We start from the raw sequence: 8,691 nt of genomic DNA on the forward strand, positions 1-8,691 counted from the left end.
ACACCTTTACAAACAATTGTGACATAATTAGCACCATTCCAGTTTGTCACATCGACATGGCAAATGTCTGCATTTGTGCTAACACACATTTGATAGTGGTTGTGAGGGTCTGGCGATGTATCAATGTGTCTAGAGGAGGATGATGGTTGGTCAGTTCTAGATGCTGTCATGTTGATTTGCTTCAAATTGTGGTTGACTGCAATCAAATCCTTTTAAGAGATATTGGTTTCTTGCTCAATAGGTCATAATCTCCCTTACAGACAACTTAGCTGTATTTGGTGCATAGGTCAAAGATGTATCCAAACATTGATAAGTGGAAGGATGGACATATATATCTTGACCATGCTGGTATCTTGTACATGTGTACTAGCATGTCAGAAAGATCAGTACCTGCTATATGTCGACTTTAGGCACAAATCAGCCATCAGCAGTGTATGGATATCTTTCTCTTTGCTCTACAGTTTAACAGTCAAAAGAGGCATGATCCCACAGACATCAGACTGCATGGCCTTATCCTATCCTATCCTATCTATTTGTTAGGATAAAATAAAAACCAAAAATGATATGCCATGCAGTGTTAATAAATTTGTAACATGTCAGTGCACCAATATATGCCAGGCACTAGAATTACCCACAATGGAAATAGATCTGCATATTTTTCTCTAGACATTTAACATATATTTTTCAAGTATTAGATCAAATAGGATTAAATGTGATGAACAGTAAATTTTCAGATTTTACAAATTTCTTCAGCATTATAAGTTGATCATCTCAGCATTGCTACCTGTGCACCTAAATGACAATTTAATTATTTGGTTGAAAATGTTTTTAGATATGCTTTTAAGCATACTTATGAAATCATTCTAGTATTAATTTCATGTAGTAGAAATAAACGTATAATATAAATACCAATAAATGATCAGGAGAGTTTTTATTTCTTTCTAAAAAAACAAAAGTCCAAACAGAGTCCACACATTTCTAGCGTCCCTTTGTTGTTGTTTAACTTCCTGTAAGGAAGCTAATAGATGAGGTCTACCACTTAAAGGCAGATTGACATCCAGTGGATCTTTTGACAATAACAGATCAAAAGCAAGTGGTAGAAATTGCTGAAACAGCTTAAGTTAATTTCAGTGCATGTTTCAGAAAAACATAGGGACTCAAAATGTGCTCTACCAAATGACTGAGCAGAACATTAAACGGTAACTCCCGGGAAAGTTCATGAGCGCACAAACTGTGAGCAGGAGATTGCTAAACACTCTTTCCCTTTAATTTCCCTTTTAAAAGAAACGGTGTCATTCATGACATAATACATATTTTATGACAGAAATACCACAATTATTTACTGCCCACGACAGAGTCACATGCAAAAAACCAACAAACAGAATATTGTAAAACAGTCCATCATCCATCGGCTATTTCAGAAAGTAAAAAAAATAAATAAAAAAAAAATCAATATTCTAGTACATGGAAGCTACAATGTTTCATTTGATTAAGGATTTTTCTAATTTAACTCTGATAAACTTGGCCTACTGCTAAAAAATTCCGTAACAGTATTTCAAGTTTTGTTACATTAATATTCAAAAAGTATAAACAGCACGTACCTGTCTATTTCAAGACACACAACCAGAATCACTGAAAGACTGCTGCTGACAGTTGCTTACAGCTTCTACAAGTCAACTAAGTCACAAAAAGTCAGCAAAGTAACCTGAGCTACAGTATTGCCTCAGCAATGCCACGATGTGATGCCTCCACACCACACTACATTTTATACGATAAAGAGTTATTGAGTATTGGGTTTACAAATTAATGTAATTTTCAAAAGCTGGACGTTTCTGTACTGTAAATACTGTAAATCATTTTTGAATCATCTTAGGAATTACTGTAATAATTTGAATTTTGATGATTTCAATCATCAAAATATAGAAACATCCTGGATTCAGGCATGTTGAGGCAGCTCGATGGATTGCGCCTGAGCCACAGGGTCCACTCAGATGCAGCCAGAAGAAGTAACATTGGCCCATCCTGTTGTGAGCTCATCACCTGCAGAAGGTGTCATAGAGATCGGGTGCAATGTGGCCAGCACCCAAATGTGGATGCCCTAGAATTCAATTTCTACCATTGGAAATAGCTCCTGGGACATGGAATGTCACTTCTCACATGAAGAAGAAGCCTGAGCTTGTCCGTGCAAAATATAGGTACGGGCAGGCCAAGTGGAGCCTTGGACTAAGCCTTTCAGTTGGCCATGAAGCAATTCTGACAAACCATAAGTGATCCAGTAGCACTGTGTATAGTGGGGATGGGGTGCCGCTGACTGAGGATGTAGTTATGCATTCAAAGGAATACTTCAATTCCTATGACATTGAGGAAGCAAGGTCTGTGGACAAGGGCACAACTTGACCATCACAAGGACTGAGGTCACTGAGGCATTTTAACAGCTCCTTAGTAGCAGGTCCCCTCAGGTGGATAAGATTTGCTTTGAGCACTTCTTGATTGTGTTGGCCTGTCTTGGTTAACATGTATCTGAAGCATTGGGTGGAAATTTTGGGCAGTGCCTTTCAGGCTGGGATGGTGGCTCCTATTTTTAAGAAGCGGGACCAGAGAGTGTGCTCTAATTACATGGGTCACACTAAGAGAAACTCTTTGCCAGGGTACTGAGCAGGAGAATCCATCCGTTAATCACACTCTGTAGTTTGGACATTGCTTTTAAATTAGCCTAGTTTGGATCAGTTTATATGATTTTGTTAGTAACCCTACTTTTGAGAAGTTGGAGATGTGTACTAAAGAAAGTCTTCAACTCACTGTGGAGAAATATCCATATTCAAGGTAGGAACCAGGGCATAAGGAACCAGTTGTGTTCAGCATTGACTGACCAACTGTATTAGTTTCTGATCAAGACTGTAACATATTTCTTAATCACACTGTAAGTAAAGATTATAGACTTGAGGTCTAAAAAGTTCCTCCCTTTATGAAGATGGGCCTCAGTGCCCTGAGTCGTTTATCAATTACGACTCAGAGCACTGAGGTGAAACCCTCTTTGAACATGTTACCTCCTTCTGTCCTATCTGGGACTCTCGCCAACACTGATTCCACATTGCTGTCTATTATTAATAGCTCATGGAGGCAAGCTTGTGATTTAAACATGCTGAGGTAACTCCTCTACTAAAGAAAACTAATCTTGATGCCAGCTCAACTGATAATTATCAGCCTATTTCAAAATTGCCATTTGTTAGTAAATTATTAGAAAAATTGTAGAAAGTCAGTTGGGTTCGGGTAATTGGCTCTGTAACAATTACCTTGTCTCAAATGGCAGCAAGGCTGAGACCATGAGTATACTTCCAGCTGAATATCATAAGATCAGTCTGTCTCCAACACAGTGCACTGCAAAACTCAAAATCTTATCAAGTATATTTGTCTAATTTCTAGTCAAAATATCTCATCACACTTAAAATGAGACACAATCAGCTGCAGAGTAACATTTCAGTGAGATATGGGAACTTGTTTTTAGACAGTGCATCTTGGATCTGAAGAATTTTCATTTGTTCCATTGGCAAAAAATTTTTTAAACTTATTTCAAGCAAAAATATCTTGCATTAAGTGCAAAAATCATTTTAAAAATCATTTTAAAATCATAATGAAGTATGCAATATTGTGATACAGTATAAGAGACTAATGGGACAATAGTGTCGAGGCCTCAGAACTCACCTTAGAATCCTCTGGTTTTTAAGATTTTTTGAGCATTAAAATAATCCAGTGAAAGTTTTCAGTATTGTCAGTATTACCCTCCTCTCTTTGTGCTCTGCCCTCCAAAGGGTCAAAAGTCAGGTTGGTTTGAGAAAGCAAAATTAAGCTTTGACACTCTTGCCAGTATGATGGCTTCTTTGTGTGCATGGTTTCTACTAATAAGCACACAAGTTGTTAAAATTATGTGCAAGAAAATTAATTCCATGAATGGCAATACATAGATTATTTGCTTTATGCATGAGCTGGGGAGTTGACCAAGGTGAAAGAGGTCTGGGATTTTCTGCTTAGACTTGCTGCCCCACATCCAAACCTGGATAAGTGGAAGAAAATGCATGTATGTATGGATGGATGTTCTATTTATTTACATGCACCTGTGCACATAAAAGTGAAAGAGTGAATGAAATGGTCAAAAAACTGGACCTTGTATCCACCACCACATACCAGTGGAATGATGGCACCTGCCTTATTTTAAATAATCCAGATGCTTGTCCTAAACAGTTTATCATAAATACAAAGACATGAATAATTTAATTAAATGAAGAAAAAAGCAAAGAGAATTAGTCCAAAGAGAACTGAAACCCCCCACATGGTGAGTTTACTGTGGGTTTCACGGCAAATGATAAGACATAAATACATCGAAAGAAGGTGTTTTGAGAAAAGAGTTGGTGGTGCTGATGACTTGGTCATTCCTTGAGGTCTCATTTTCTCAATCATGTCTTCATCCTGTCAACAAGCCCTAGCCACTGTCCTAGATAATATACTGCTGATGCACTGCACCCATTACTTAATGCATGCGGTATTTGCGCCAACTCAATCTTTCTTTCTCTGAATCATTTTGGTTTGAGCATACATGTGCTGATGAAAGTAAATGTGGAGTATTAATTAACACTGCACATTTCTCCCACTGAAAACACTATGTCCAGATGAACAGAATCAACTTTTTGGGATTTCCTTACCTGGATGATTGGGCATGCATCAACACAGTGTTAGTTTACGTGTGCTTCTGGGATGTAGTGTGACTGTTTCCATATGGTTTACCTCTTTGATTCTCCTTAAATTTCTCTTGATGTGGATGAATATTTGAATGGGACAGTGGTTGAGCACGCTTGCTGCGTAAATGTAGAATAAGTAAAATAAAGTGTGGAGAGAAGCCTTTATCTAAATTGTGGTTAATGAGACTAGAAAATGGCTATATAAGTCCATTTAATTTTATGATTCCCAACAGCTATAAACACACATGTACCCAGCATATAGCATAATAGAATATTATAGTAGTATTTTTAGTAGTATTGTATGCACTGACATAGATGAACATTTAAAAAAGAATAATATAAATCTTAATTATTTAATAAATAGCTTATTGTAAGATGGGGCAGGAGTAATAACAGGAAGAGGAGGAAATCATGGCGGGCGTGATCCCAGCCGGTGTCACTCTCCGGTGTCTCGTCAGTGAAAGATATTTTTGCCTAACTCAGACCATCAGTGTCACATTCCCTGAGTTTTATAAAGAAATCAGTATTTTATGTCAGCCAGACCCTTCTTCCCCTGCAGCTCTGTCCACGAGGCTCTGAATATAAATGTTTTCCTACTGATTAGTGTGAGACAGATGAGGATTTGGACAGGCACTCTGGACATTAAACTTGCAGCAGTGGCCTTTGCTCTGGAATTAAAGTGACACATGTCGTCCCAGTTTTTTCACCTGACATTTTTGTAGCCACTGTTGTCCAGTCTGTTTGACAGTTCCTCACACTATAGTTAACACATCTCTACAACCCCTGACCCCACTGCTCCCAACCACCAACCCTCCGTCTCCAAACTCCTCATGCAGAGAAATTTACTACTGGCTGTATTGTTTACCTACACAAGAGGTCCATTAAATTCCATTCAGATAATTTACTCTCTATTTGATATCTATTGATCCAAGTAAGCTCCATTTAGGCTGCTGGCATAAAGCAGAAAATTTCTTTACAGATTAAAAAAAAAAAGAAAGTGTTGCAGTTCTGTGTTATGTTCTCCCCAAAACAAAGGATAACCAAAATAAATGCTTTTTAAGGAATGTATCCTTCATTAACAAAAAATATAGACTCAGAATACCGAAGTGAGTGAATAATTTGTGAATATTTCCATAAATACATCTATTAAAGGGTGGAACATTTCTCACTTGTCACAAAGGCCAACCTCATATAACATTTGGTACAGCTTTATGTTCCTGAATGCGTAAAATGAGAACAACTAATTGGAAGGTTCATGGTTTGATCCCTGGCTGCTCCAGTCTTCATCCAAGATACTAACCCCAAATTGCTTTCAGATGCATCCATCAAAGTAAGAATGTGGCAAGAGATACATTCAATTTCTATTCAACTTTATTTATATAGAAATATCACAACAACAGTGTAAGGTAAAGACCCGACAATAATAAAAAGAAAACAGAAAACCCCCAAAATCATATGACCCCCTATGACCAAGCGCTTTGGAGATAATGGTAAGGAAAAACTCCCTTTTCACAGGAAGAGACTTCCAGCAGAACCAGGCTCAGGCAGGGGCAGATAGAATAGATACAAAGCATTTAAGCACAGAAAAAAGTGTTTGTATGAACTGGTGAATGAGGCATGTTGTATAAAGGGCCCCGAGTGCTCCAAGAGTGTAGAAAGTCAGAAAGTCAGTCATGTAAAACCGCTCCACTGCAATTACAGCTGCCAGTCTTTTAAGGAATGTCTCTACCAGCTTTGAACATCTAGAGACTGAAATCCTTGCCCATTCTTCTTTACAAAACAGCTCCAGCTCAGTCAGACTAGATGGACAGCGTTTGCAAACAGCAGTTTTCAGATCTTGCCACAGATTCTCGATTGGATTTAGATCTGGACTTTGACTGGGCCATTCTAACACATGGATATGTTTTGTTTTAAACCATTCCATTGTTGCCCTGGCTTTATGTTTAGGGTCGTTGTCCTGCTGGAAGGTGAACCTCCGCCCCAGTCTCAAGTCTTTGCAGACTCCAAGAGGTTTTCTTCCAAGATTGCCCTGTATTTGGCTCCATCCATCTTCCCATCAACTCTGACCAGCTTCCCTGTCCCTGCTGAAGAGAAGCACCCCCAAAGCATGATGCTGCCACCACCATATTTGACAGTGGGGATGGTGTGTTCAGAGTGATGTGCAGTGTTAGTTTTCCACCACACATAGCGTTTTGCATTTTGGCAAAAAAGTTCCATTTTGGTCTCATCTGACCAGAGCACCTTCTTCCACATGTTTGCTGTGTCCCCCACATGGCTTGTAGCAAACTGCAAACTGGACTTCTTATGGTGTTCTGTTAACAATGGCTTTCTTCTTGCCACTCTTCCATAAAGGCCAACTTTGTGCAGTGCACAACTAATAGTTGTCCTATGGACAGATTCCCCCACCTGAGCTGTAGATCTCTGCAGCTCGTCCAGAGTCGCCATGGGTCTCTTGGCTGCATTTCTGATCAGCGCTCTCCTTGTTCAGCCTGTGAGTTTAGGTGGACTGCCTTGTCTTGGTAGGTTTACAGTTGTGCCATACTCCTTCCATTTCTGAATGATGGCTTGAACAGTGCTCCGTGGGATATTCGAGGCTTGGGAAATCTTTTTGTAGCCTAAGCCTGCTTTAAATTTCTCAAAACCTTTATCCCTGACCTGTCTGGTGTGTTCTTTGGACTTCATGGTGTTGTTGCTCCCAATATTCTCTTAGACAACCTCTGAGGCCGTCACAGAGCAGCTGTATTTGTACTGACATTAGATTACACACAGGTGCACTCTATTTAGTCATTAGCACTCATCAGGCAATGTCTATGGGCAACTGACTGCACTCAGACCAAAGGGGGCTGAGTAATTACGCACACCCCACTTTGCAGTTATTTATTTGTAAAAAATGTTTGGAATCATGTAGGATTTTCATTCCACTTCTCACGTGTACACCACTTTGTGTTGGTCTTTCACGTGGAATTCTAATAAAATTGATTCATGTTTGTGGCTGTAATGTGACAAAATGTGGAAAAGTTTAAATTTAGTAACCAGCAGCACTGTGGAATATTTGTGGATGTCCCCATACACACATTTAACCTTCACCCACTCTGCCTCCAGTAATGCCTTGGGATGAACCAGAGTCTGGAGGATCATAGTCTGCATGTAGCCCGTGTCCACCAAAGCCTGGTGACACCTTACCAGAATGCTGTACGTCCTTTCTGGTGCCAGAGCCCCAGCGATGCAGAACACCTGTGCCAACTCAGGTGTCCCAGCAGCCCACACTTCCAGCACTTCTTCCCTGGTATCTGAGCTGCTCTCTGTGGCAAGAGTGACCCCAACTTCCAGGCTCGCCGGTCTATAGCAGCGGACACAGTGTGCCACTTCCCAACCAGGCCCTCTGCAAACTGTTCCAGGGCTACTTTTGCCAGCATGCATGCCTCACCCTCCAACTCCGCGGACTGCAGCCACCTAGCCGCCGACGCAAGCAGCCGATCCTCCCGTATAAATCACAATATCGTACATGTGGTGTCTGTATGCTTTTCAGCGTCTTATAAACCGAGCGATTTCCCTAAAATTTTAAATCTCGCAAGATCTTGTGATATCACAAGTCCAGGACTCTAACCACTCTCACTAAAAAAAGAATAAAAAATAAAAAAATAAAAGAAATTTAGTTTTAAGTTGTTGAATTTCATTCATATTGTACATGAATAAATTACGTTCACTATAGAAACATAAAAGTATTTTGTTTTACAAATTTTACAAATTACATGTTAGACTCTTGTGAATGTATCAACCACTCAATTTCACTTTTGTGAGTGTGTGGTCCAATATCTTGCCCAAGGATACTTTGGCATGCAGACTGGAATAGCCAGGGATTGAACCATCATTTAAGCTGTGTGTCTGGGCTGATGGATGCACACAAAGGACAGATGTGCAGGGCTTTGGTGTACATGAAGCAGCAAGGGATGAGGAA

Source organism: Mchenga conophoros, linkage group LG15 (assembly GCF_057382185.1).
Source record: "Mchenga conophoros isolate Kocher_MC1m ecotype Shallow Benthic linkage group LG15, M_conophoros_male_GT1.1, whole genome shotgun sequence".
In the NCBI taxonomy this organism is placed as follows: domain Eukaryota; kingdom Metazoa; phylum Chordata; class Actinopteri; order Cichliformes; family Cichlidae; genus Mchenga; species Mchenga conophoros.